This window comes from Silene latifolia, chromosome X, assembly GCF_048544455.1.
Source record: "Silene latifolia isolate original U9 population chromosome X, ASM4854445v1, whole genome shotgun sequence".
NCBI lineage: Eukaryota > Viridiplantae > Streptophyta > Magnoliopsida > Caryophyllales > Caryophyllaceae > Silene > Silene latifolia.
Window position 1 is genome coordinate 16,688,852 of NC_133537.1, and position 11,914 is coordinate 16,700,765.

The window sequence follows — 11,914 nt, forward strand, 5'->3', positions numbered from 1 at the left end:
TCGTATCTATAGACATATTGATCGCTTCCTCTGCCACTCCCGGATTGGCCGATGTAGTCAGATTTGCGTTTCTCAACTGTACTTATACGTTCTTAAGCATGTTGGTCGCTTTCGCGAGTATCAACTGCATTTGTAGTGACTGTTCGGCTTTGGCCGTGGCGTCTACTTTGGTACGACTACGGAGGGGACAAGCATTTCGATGGAAAACTTGGATCACTCTTCATAAGATATAATCACGCGTTGGGGTGCCCACAACAGTCTCGGACACCTCCGCCGCTATACGAAATATTTCTTAAGGTTGTCTGTGTTCCAATGGCTCATTAGAGGCACACCCTCCATGTCTGTCAGCCGGTATGTCCCCGGCCCCATTTCTTCAACCACCCTGTAGGGTCCCTCCCAGTTGGCCGTCATCTTACCATGGATGTTTCCTTTGTTGGTTGCGGCCGACTTTCTCAGGACTAGATCTCCTACTCTCAAGTCTCTTTTGTGGACCCTACGGTTGTAGGCTCTTCTCATTCGGTTTTGATATACTGCCAAGTTGAGCCGTGCCGTATCTCGACTTTCTTCGACCAGGTCTAGGGAGGCTCTCAGGCCTTCTTCATTTTCGACTGGGTTAAAGGTTTGCGTTCTGAATGTCGGCACCGCTGCTTCAATTGGCAGGATGGCCTCAGACCCATAGACTAGGTGGAATGGACTGTACCCTGTTGCTTCTTTCTCCGTGGTTCGAAGGGACCACAGGACGCCGGGTAGTTCATCAGCCCATCTTCCCTTTAGATCTTCAACCTTCTTCTTCAACCCGTTCAGTATTGTTTTATTAGCCGCCTCCGCTTTGCCCATTGCTCCGAGGGGTGGCAGACGGAGGAGTATGCAAATTTGACACCGAGCTCTTCCAACTAATTCATCACCATGTCGCTCCAAAACTCTCGGCCGTGGTCAAATACAATGACTTGGGGTAACCCAAAACGAGTTATGATGTTCTCCCAAATCACCTTTCTTACGGCCGCCGTGGTCTTGGCAGGTACCGCGACAGCCTCGACCCATTTGGTGAAGTAGTCAACGGCGACAATCAGGTACTTTCTTCCTGGGAGGCCGTCGGAAATGGTCCTAATAAATCCATCCCCCACTGTGCAAATGGTAGGGGATTAAATCTTGATTCGAGTCTCGGGAAGGTGCATGTATTACCGGAGCATGCATCGACAATTCTTGCACTTCTTGGTTTTGCTCTCGGAATCTTTCAGCATGGTAGGCGAAGTAGCCGGCTCGGAGAGCTTTGTGGGCTAAGCGTTCTCGCCTCCATGTGATGTCCGAGATGCCTTCGTGAATCTCTGTCGAGTATAAGCTCCACGTCGGCCGGGCCGACACATTTCAAGAGTGGTCATATTATGGACCTTCTGTACAATTCTCCTTCGAACACTAAGTACCTTGCAGCGATCCTTCTTATCTTCGAGATGCATGCGGTCCTCCGGCAACTCTTTTGTCGGCTTGTATTTCATTATCGAGTCATCCACGTCGTCTCGGCCGATGTCGCCCACCATGCCGACGGTCTCGGTGATGCTTTTAGCATTTCGATATCCACTAGCGGTTCGACCGACATTTTGATGCTTGAAGCGGCAAGTTTTGAGAGAGCGTCGGCTCGGTTGTTCTCAGACCTGGGGATGCACTGTATTTGGAAAGATTTCAATTTTGAGGTGTCAGCTTTTACCCTCTCCAGGTACCTTACCATCCCATCGTCTCGAGTCTCATACTCTCCTCGGATTTGATTAGTCACTAAGAGCGAGTCTGTTTTCAACACAATATGCTCCGCTTGGCAGCTCTAGCTAACTCGACTCGATTATCACCGCCTCATATTCGGATTCGTTATTTGAGGCCGAGAAGGTAAACTTCAAGGCGTACTCAAACTCGTTTCCGTTAGGGCTGATGATAAGGATGGCGGCTCCTTAGCTGTTCGCCGTGGAGGACCCGTCGGTATACACTTCCCACACGCCGGGATTTGATTCTTCTTGATACGTGCACTCGGCCGGGGAAATGCAAGCGCTTGCCCCTTTATCGAAGGCCTCGGCTTGTACTGAATGCCAAAGCCGGAGAGCTCCACTTCCCATTTGATAAGTCTGCGGATTTTTGAATTTTTCTAATGCTTTCTCCAATGGCTGGTCGGTTAAGACCGTCACGGGATGTCGTCAAGTAGGGTTTGAGCTTCCTTGCGGCAACGATGACGGCGAGGGCTGCCTTTTCGATTAGTGGGTAATTTCTTTCGGCGGCGAGTGTATGGTGATAAAGTAAATTGGGTATTGCTTTGCTTATTTTCTTCCGACGACGATTACGACGCGCCGTGGCCGAGGTAATCGCTAAGTATAGATATAGCGTCTCCCAGGCGTCGGCACAGACGGGGTAGGCGGTGTCGGAAGGTGGGCTTTGATTTTGAAAGTCGTGCTCTGTTCCTCCCCAGCTAAAGTTTTTATTCCTTTCAAAGCACTTTAAAGAACGGAGTGCTCTTGTCGGTCGACCGAGAGATGAAGGGTGAGAGCGCCATCCTTGGTCGGCGTCATAACCTCTTTTCGATTTCTCGGCTCCGTGAGGTCTAGTATTGCTTTGACTTTCTCCGGATTGGCATAAATTCCTCTGGCGCCGACAAAGCACGCCGAGGAACTTGCCGGCCCGGGACAAGTTACATTTCTTTGGGTTAAGCTTCATTTTATATTTCCTTAGTGAACAAAATGTCTCGCCTAAATCGGCTAAGTGCTCATTTGTCGGACTTGCTTTTTACAATAGCATCGTCGACGTAAGCCTCGATGTTTCACCCTTTTTGATTTTGGAACACTTTGTCCACCAACCTAGTGTAAGTTGCGCCAGCGTTCTTCAAACCGAACGGCATCATTTTATACATGAATGTGCCGTGACTGGTGATGAATGCGCATTTAGGCATATCTTCCTCGGCCATAAATACCTGATGATACCCTGAGAAGGCGTCTAGCAGGCTTAGCATAGTGTAGCCTGCCGTGGCGTCAATTAAACCATCTATTCGAGGCAAGGGATAGCAATCTTTAGGGCACGCTTTATTAAGATTGGTAAAATCAACACACATCCTCCACGCCCCTAACGATTTCCTCACCATTACAACATTTTCTAGCCACTCAGGGTAAGTACAAGGCATGATAAAGCCCGCCGCTAATAATTTGTCTATTTCTGCTTTGATGGCCTCATCCTTCTCGGCCGAGAAGTTCCTCATCTTCTGCTTGACCGGCCGAGCGGTGGAGAGTACGTTCAGCTTGTGAACGATCACCTCCCGGCTCACGCCTGGCATCTCGGCAGCTGAGTATGCGAAGACATCTTTGTTCTTCCTCAGTAGGTCTAGGAGATCAGCTCTGAATTTTGGCTCCAGGTCGACACCGACAAGCGAGTTACGGTGCGCCCTGGGTCAATTTCCACTTCCTCGGTCTCGGCTCCTTCGACCATGCCGACATTAGTATTCATCGGTTCACCCTCCTGCTGCAAGGATGGACTCTTCCCTTTCTCCGATTTCTTCGCCACTTTGAGGGATTGCATGTTGCACCCCCTGGCAGACACTTGGATATTGACTATTTCATCTTTCTCGTCCTTTGAGACGAGCTTTTGTGCTTCCCCCCGGTCCGAGACGTACATCAATGTCGGGCCGGATGGACATCACCGCATCGGCCTCGCTCAAAGTGACCCGACCTATGAGAACATTGTAGGCGGACGAACCATCGATAACCACGAACTCGGATAAAACATTTTTAGCCGCATCCCCTTGGCGAACATCACCGGTGAGTCCCCGATTGACCCGGGGTACCAGGCGGCCCAGAAGAAGTCAGTATAGCGGGTTAATGCGAGGGCTCGGTCTCCAATCTTGGACCAAGATTAAGAAAGCACTCCACGAACATGATGTTCGTGTAGGCGCTGTGTCAATCAGGCACCTTTTGACCAAGTGGTTGGCTATATCCAGGTGGACTACAAGCGGGTCATTTTGTCTTGGGCGACGACTCCCTCGTAGTCCTTCTTTCCAATGGTTATATCGGGGATGGTGGAAGCGGGGATCGTTGTTTTAGGCACAAAGTTGATGGCTTGGTATAACTCATTTAGGTGCCGTTTGTGCCCATTAGTGACCCACCGTTTCGTTTCCCGATGACAACCTGGATTACTCCCATCCGTTGGAAAAGCGATTTTCTATTCGCCCGTCGGCGCTTGTTCTGGGCCTCAGCTACATACTTACTTGCCGAGGCCCCCTTTCGGATTAGCTCTTCGATGGCGTTCCTTAGATGTCGACGGTTGTCGGTTTATGGCGGTGTGGCCGTGGTACTCAGAAGCGGCTTGTGTCACCGTCCCCTCGCCTTGGGGGCCTTGCCCTCTGTCCATCATTCTTGCTTAGGGTAAAGACCTCGGTGGAGAGGTGACCGGGGGGTGAGACTCATGCACCGCTTCGGTAGTATGGTCTGAACTCCCGGCGCCGCCGAGTGTTTCATTTCCTATTAGGTCTCTCGGCCGTGACCTATTCCGTCACGGCGACCTTCATCTATGTTGTCCCGCGGCTCTTCCTCTCTGCGGGTGCCCAGCTTCACTGTGGCCTACCCGGGTTTTGTGATAGTCTTCCACCTTTACGGCTCGGTCGGCCATCTTTCCGGCGGAGTCTAAGTTTAGGTCTTCGCACTTGATCAGCTCGTTTTTGAAATCGCCTTTCGGGAGGCCTTTCATCAGCGCGAAGGCCGCCAGTTCGGTGTTCAGCTCACGGATCTGCTGAACCTTAGCGTCGAATCTTTTCACGTAGCTTCGGAGGGACTTGTCCTCCCCCTGTCGGATAGTTAGGAGATCTGATGTATCCACGGCCTTTCTCTTGTTGCAAGCATACTGGGCTATGAAATTGTCTCTCAGGTCGGTATAACAGTATACCGAGCCATTAGGTAGCCCCTTGTACCAACTCTGAGCCATCCCATGCAGGGTCGTTGGGAAGACTCGGCACCACACCTCATCAGGCTGCTCCCATACCGACATGTACGACTCGAAAGCCTCGGCATGGTCGGTCGGGTCGCTATCCCCTTTGTATGATAAGGGCGGCAGCTTTAGCTTAGTCGGCACAGGGATCTCTAGGACATAGGTACCGAGGGGCTGTCTGACCACGTGTCGAATGACACACGGCGATCGGCTCCTCGCAACCTTAGTCCGGCTTATCTCCCTCTGGCGGGAAGGGCTTCTTGTCCGACTTTGGTGAGTCGAGCTTCTTTCATTCCTTCGGGGCTGGCCTCGTTGTTGCCGCGGCGACGCTGTCCTCCCGCGAGTGGGGAAGGACTCGGGTGTCCCCCCGGCACCACGGGCTCTGGCGGCGTTCTAGCACGCCTTGACTCCTTGTATCGCTCGGACAAGTTGTTGGGGTCACTCTATGGGCCCTGGTCACTGTGGATGCGCTTCGCGTCCCCGTCGTCGTGACGGGGGTAACCGCGTACTACCCATCAGGTCCAGGAATAGCTTTAATTTGGCCGCATCGACCACATGTCCCATGACAATGACTTGGTCGGTGGCGTGAGTGTTCGGCTCTTTCGGCATCCCGGCGCCGTGTCGGTGACTCGGCCGGTGGGGATGCCGATCTCGGGTAAGTACGGAACGTGTCATCCTGGAAGAATGCGGTTCCTTCACTCACGATTTCTTGTTGCTTTGACTTCTTCTTAGCTGGTTTGAATTTTTTTTTTTTTTTTTTTTTTTTTTTTTTGGTTATGTAGGTGACTAGCTTTTAGTACGTATTTCCCACAGACGACGCCAATTGTTCCGGGTGTAATTCCGGAGCAGGATTGTGACCACTTGAGCTTGTAGAATGATGTCGTTGCTCGTCTCTTCCTTTCACTCTTTCCTGTAAAGATGAGCAAAGTGAGGGCTCGGCTTGGGGCCGAGCGTACTCACTCCAACGCTCAAGTCAGTAAACTTAGAGAGATAAGTTGTATGTTTAACTTGGCAAAGCATATTGTAGAGAGATAAGGGAGTTTTATATCAGATTTTCCAGTGGTTTTCTTAATGACAGATGTGGAGTATTTATAGACTTTCACCTTTTGTCACGTAGTGGCCAAGTGGCGTAGCAGGTGGAAAGACTGTCTTACCCTCGGCCGAGGGACCCATGACAGGCCGGCAGGCCTGGTTGACTCCATGCCGAGGGGACTGGATGCGAGTATACGGATATGCCTCTCGGCCGGCTAGTTGCCGAGTCGAGACCCAAGTGACAGGCCGACAGGCTTTGTCGGTTAGGCCGTTTTTCTTTTGACTTGTTGTCTTTTAGCTTTGACCTTGGTCAATATGTTGACTTGGTCAGCGGGTGCAGAATATGCCCCATCAGAAGTTAACCTCCTCGAGCCATCCAAGAAGAGTACCCCACCGAGGAAATTTACAAATCTTGGGGACACTTATTCCAATGCTCTAAAAAGGTTGATGGAACAAGGCAAACTCCAACCCATATGCCCTACACCTGAACCAGAAAAGAAATCCAAGTTCTGGGACGAGAATTCATACTGCGAATATCATAGAGGTAAGGGACATGACACAGAAAAATGCTACAAATTAAAAAATGTGCTTCAAGACATGATTGAGGATGGTCGACTACCAATACCGCCAGGAGGTAAGCCCAATAACACTCAGAATCCTCTTGGAATTCTAGTGATCACAAGTGAAGAATCTACCTTAGATTGTTCACACCTCATTTCTCCAGTCGAAGATGAGATCCACGCGATCGAGAATGAAGGGTTCTACTCTACCATTTCCCCTACCGTTGCCGACTTCATCGCATGGGCAAGGAGTGTGGATAGACAAGTTTCGGAATTGGAAACTGTGGTGACAACTTTACATGACCCCAATGTAACACCTAAAGAACATGTGCCACTAACTTTCTCCCAAAATGCTACTATGCAAGAAGTAGTCGCCGTGGTTGATAAACTAATCGACCAAATTACACAATTAGAGGACGAGATCATGAGAATGAGGGAACTAACTACAGTCAATGGAGTATGGGCCGATGATAATGAGGACGAGTATCTCATTGAACACTCCCTAGTCAAGGAAATAGTCCAAAATGGTGAAGACCAAGATGTGGACCACCTAACTCGTTCGGGGCGTCCATATCAAAGTACTACTCAAAATGGTCCAACCAACGTTATCACACCAAATGATAATGAAGATGACTCTACTGATCATTTGCTCAAGCAATTACAGAAGACAAAGGCTGATCTTTCAGTCCGGCAACTAGTAGCAAGCTCATTCCCACATCGGCAAGCTTTACTGCAAGCTTTGGCCAAATTAAACGTAGCACATAACTCCACACCCGACGATGTAGTCAACTTGGTCTTCCAAGAATCACCGAAGCTAAGTAATCCTATTACTTTCTCAGATGAAGATTTGCCACCCTTTGGCGCTAGTCACAACTTGGCTCTTTGCATCACTGTCATTTGCTTAAAGAAGAATATGCCAATGACCTTAGTAGATGATGGCTCTACGGTCAACGTCATACCCTTGAAAACGGCATACAAACTAGACATGAAAGAGTCGTATTGGACCCCTACCAATCAAGGTGTTCGCGCATATGATGGTACACGACGAAAGGTAGTAGGACTCGTTAACCTAACCATAGCCACAGGGCCAATTGAGCGAAAGGTTAACTTCCAAATAGTGGACATTGAAGCTTCCTTCAACATACTTCTGGGAAGACCTTGGATTCACGCTTCCAAAGCGGTAACATCCACCCTTCACCAAAAGATCAAAATCCCACTAAATGGCAAAGTGGTGACGATCACTTCGTCGCCCATTAAGGCAATAATCGAAAAGAAGTCAAATAATCAAGTCCTGCGGAATCCAGTATATGAACTTGGGGGCTTTCAAAGCATAAGTGTCATAGAAAGTGAGTTGGCACCCCTATACTACGATCCCTACTCCAACTTGGTGGTCAACCACATACTCAAATCCCAGGGATACTTCCCAGGAATGCCTTTGAACCCTGCCCGAAGAAACACCTTCGCACCCTACAAGGAAGACAACTCAAAAAGAATACCACTTGGACTAGGATATAAACCCACTAAAGAGGAAGTTCTCGAGATGCTTGCTCAAGTTCAAAGCCGTAAGCACGTAGGAGTCCAAATTAGACCATATCTCCCTACCCTAAATGGATACTTCGTGATATACGATTAATTTACTTCTAATTCCCCTCTTTCTTTTATGCAAACCGACTCGTATCGAGTCGTTTTCGGTTGCTTTTCCATGCATTTTGTGTCCAATCCCCGTACTTGTTACCTTGTGTATCCTTTTGCAGGAACCGATCCGAGTATAGAGGAATTGGGGCAAGGAAGGCATTCCATTGCCTTTACATGAAGAAGAGGTGGAAAAATGCTGAAGATAGTGTTCTGCCGGCAGACCGGCAGCCGGTCTGGCCACCGGCAGAACACACCCCATACATTGGCAAAGAAGTTGAAGAAAAAGCTGAGTGCTGTGTTTTGCCGGCAGGCCGGCAGCCGGCCCACCGGTAGAACACAGCAAGAAGAATTAATTGAATATTTTGAGGAAAAACAAGCCTGACCTCGCTCCCGGTAGGAGCACCGGCAGCCGGTCAACCGACATTGCACACTCCAACAAAGAAGAAGAAGTCCTGAAGGTGGTGTTTTGCCGGCAGGCCGGCAGTCGGCCCACCGGAAAAACACAAATGCCAGATATTTTAATTCATTGCATGGTTTTGCCGGTAGGACCACCGGCAGCCGGTCCACCGGCAAAACGCAGCTGCAGCGGATTTTGGGCTTTTCTCCCTTTTCTTCCTTTTTTCTTCTTAATCTTGTACAAGCCTATAAATACCCCCTCTTAAACCCTTTTGTACACACAACCCTAGATCCAGAATATTTTCCCTTTCAAGTTTAAAACTTTGTTAATCTCTTTGTTAATCTTTCCTTAATAAGAGAAGTTCTTCAATTAATTAGTGATTGAATTTGGGTTTGTAAGAAGATTGAAGGTTCTCCTTCTTTATTATTTCTATCCAAATTTCTCTTTTGCTATTGAGTTGGTATTAATTCTCTCCCTATTTTCATTTGTTTACATTTTGTTCTTCCTTCAAGTTTGTTTGATTGTTTATGTTAAAATTGTTGTTGTTGTTGGTTTGTTGTTGTTGTTTTCATCATTGTTCATCTTTTCATTGTTCATCTTTTCTTTGATTCTCTTTCCTTTGTTCATCTTTTGCTAGTTGTCCTCAAAGACTTAATCTTTGAGTTGATTGGGTTAAAGATTGTGTCTTTTAGTTTAACCAACCTTGTTATTAGATTAAATTATCTTTCTTTACAACTATTGTTGGATTGTTGCATGTTTAGTAGTAAAGTTCATCTTCTCACCATGTTTATGACCAAAGTTTCCATCTTTATTGTTTATTTTGCAATTAGGACCATGATTAGTGAGTAGTCTTCCACTAGGTCTCGGTCTGACCCAACATGAGTAATTTCACTAATTGAATCTCATAAAGGCTAATTATTTGGGGAAATTGGTGAGGGTAGTTTGGAGGAATGATTTGGGTTTATGGATTGATTTTTGGGTAGTGTTGACTTGCGACCCTTGTCCACCAACGAGAGTTGGTTAGGTTGTGATTTGGATACCCGAGATTTGACCCTATTGTTAACCTTGGTTGAGATCGAAAGGGAGAACCGAGGTAGGACACCTCTAAACTAGCGTTTGAAATCGACCCTCGAGAGAGGGAGTGGGATGACCCGAAAATTGATGGGGCTTAATGACCTTAGCAAATATTGGACTACCTTGGGAAAATGCATGTTTTTGGGGTAGTCGGGTATTGAGTTAGGGATTCCGATCTTCGAACCCGAGAGGGGGGTTGGTGGGTAGTACTAGTGTCTTATTTCGAACCCGAGAGGGGGGTCTTAGGCGAATTAGAGCCGTCACCTCCTCACCTAGCTACCCTTATGATTAGCCTAGAGATTTAATTGTGTGGAGTTACGAATTGTTTGGGGAGAACCAAGTCTTAGGTTTTTAATATATTTGATTTACAACTTTTCATTTTATCTTGCTCATTCACCTATTTCTTATTTAGTTTGTTTTCTCTTATTGTTGGTAGTTCTAGTATAATCATTTCCATCCCTTATTGCTGACTTAGCTAAACGATAGGATTAGAACAATTAGTAGTCTTTTCAACTCCTTGTGGGATCGACCCTTAATAGTGTACAACGATAAAATCGTGCACTTGCGAGGTATAGCTTGATACCATCAAGTTTTTGGCGCCGTTGCCGGGGAGTTCGGCTAGATATTAATTGTTTTCGTTCTTGTTTAGACTAAGTCTTTTGTGTTACTAATCCCTCTCTTAAGTGTGTAGGACTTTTTGCATGGTTAGGAGAGCTCGAAGAGGTCAACCAATTCGTCCGATTGACCACGAGATCGAAGCAACCGCAAGAAGACTAAATTCACTCCGTAGAAGAGGGCTTATAGAAACACCAATTCCTCAAGAAAATTTAGTAATTGAGGACCTTCGAGAAGAACCACGTGCTTTTGAAACTTTCGAGAATCCTTTTGCAACACCGGAAATGGAAGTAACAATGTCCGCGGTTCCTATGCGAGATAACTTGGCTCCGAAAAAGGTGGTGAATCCGAGTATTGTCAAGCCACCTATTCAAGCCAACAATTTTGATGTGAAAGCCACCTTGCTTCAACTTGTCCAAGGGAACCAATTCGGAGGGGGAGCCACCGAAAACCCCAACGAGCATCTCAACGAGTTCTTGGATAGTTGTGACATGTTCAAGGCCAATAGAGTGACGGAGGATGCCGTATGCCTTAGGCTTTTCCCTTACTCTTTGAGGGGAAGTGCCAAGGAATGGCTTAAAAGTTGTGAACCCGACTCTCTTCGGACTTGGGACGATGTCTCTAAGGCTTTCCTAAACAAGTATTTCCCACCCCAACGAACCGCAAGGATCAAGAGTGAGCTCCAAGGTTTCACCCAACAAGAAGATGAGACCCTTTATGAAGCATGGGAGAGGTACAAGGGCCTCCAAACGCTATGTCCTCACCACGGTATTGGGGATGATGAGCTCATCAACAATTTCTATGAAGGGTTAAACAATGAGATGAAGATGAACCTTGATTCCGGCTCGGGGAAGGGAGCATTGGATAAGATAGATCACAAGACGGTGAAAGAGCTTATTGAAGAAATGGCTTCTCGTACCTTTCATTGGAACAATGATAGGCACAAGAGGAAAGGGAAGTCAACGGTCGAATCGGCCAACAATGTGGAGGTAAAAGAGATGATAGAAGAGCTTAAGCAACAAGTTGCCTTGATGAGCTCAAGCAAAACATCTAGCAATTCTTCTATGAGGAACCAAGTCTATAATTGTGAGCTTTTTGGAGACCAAGGACACCCACCCAATGAGTGTCCTTTGGTGGTTGGAGATGGCAATGGTATGGAGCAAGTGAACGGGATATGGGAGTCTAGTCCGGCCAAGCAAGCATTTAACAACAACCAATATCACCCCGGGATGAGAGCCCACCCAAACTTCTCCTATGGCTCTCAAAATGTCCAAAACCCAACCTTCCAACAAAAGTCACAACAACCAAACTTTCAAACTCAAAAACAAAACACAACATTCAATCAAGGTCCACCGGGTTTCCAAGGAAGAACCTTCCAACCAAGACAACAACAATTTCAACCACTCAACCCACCAAACAACCCGCCTTTCAAACAAAACACCCAACCTTTCCAACAAAACACCCAACCTTTCCAATAAAACACCCAACCAAAGTCAAGCTTGGAACTCATGATGGAACAATTGATGACTTCCCAAAACCAACTTGTCAATACTCAAACACAATTCATCAACCATTCCACTCAAAAACATGACGAGACAAGCTCATCCATCAACCAACTTAGGACCCAAATGCAAGCTTCTCAACGGATGACGGACAA

The 11,914-nt window shown here is 47.3% G+C and overlaps 1 non-coding gene across 1 annotated transcript; it reads right to left on the reverse strand.

Annotated features, from left to right (window-relative positions):
• Positions 1–10,922: 10,922 nt before the first annotated feature.
• Positions 10,923–11,029, reverse strand: LOC141624510 (small nucleolar RNA R71). Its single transcript, XR_012534317.1, has one exon. It is a non-coding gene; the product is annotated as a small nucleolar RNA R71 (small nucleolar RNA).
• Between the last annotated feature and the right edge of the window lie 885 nt (positions 11,030–11,914).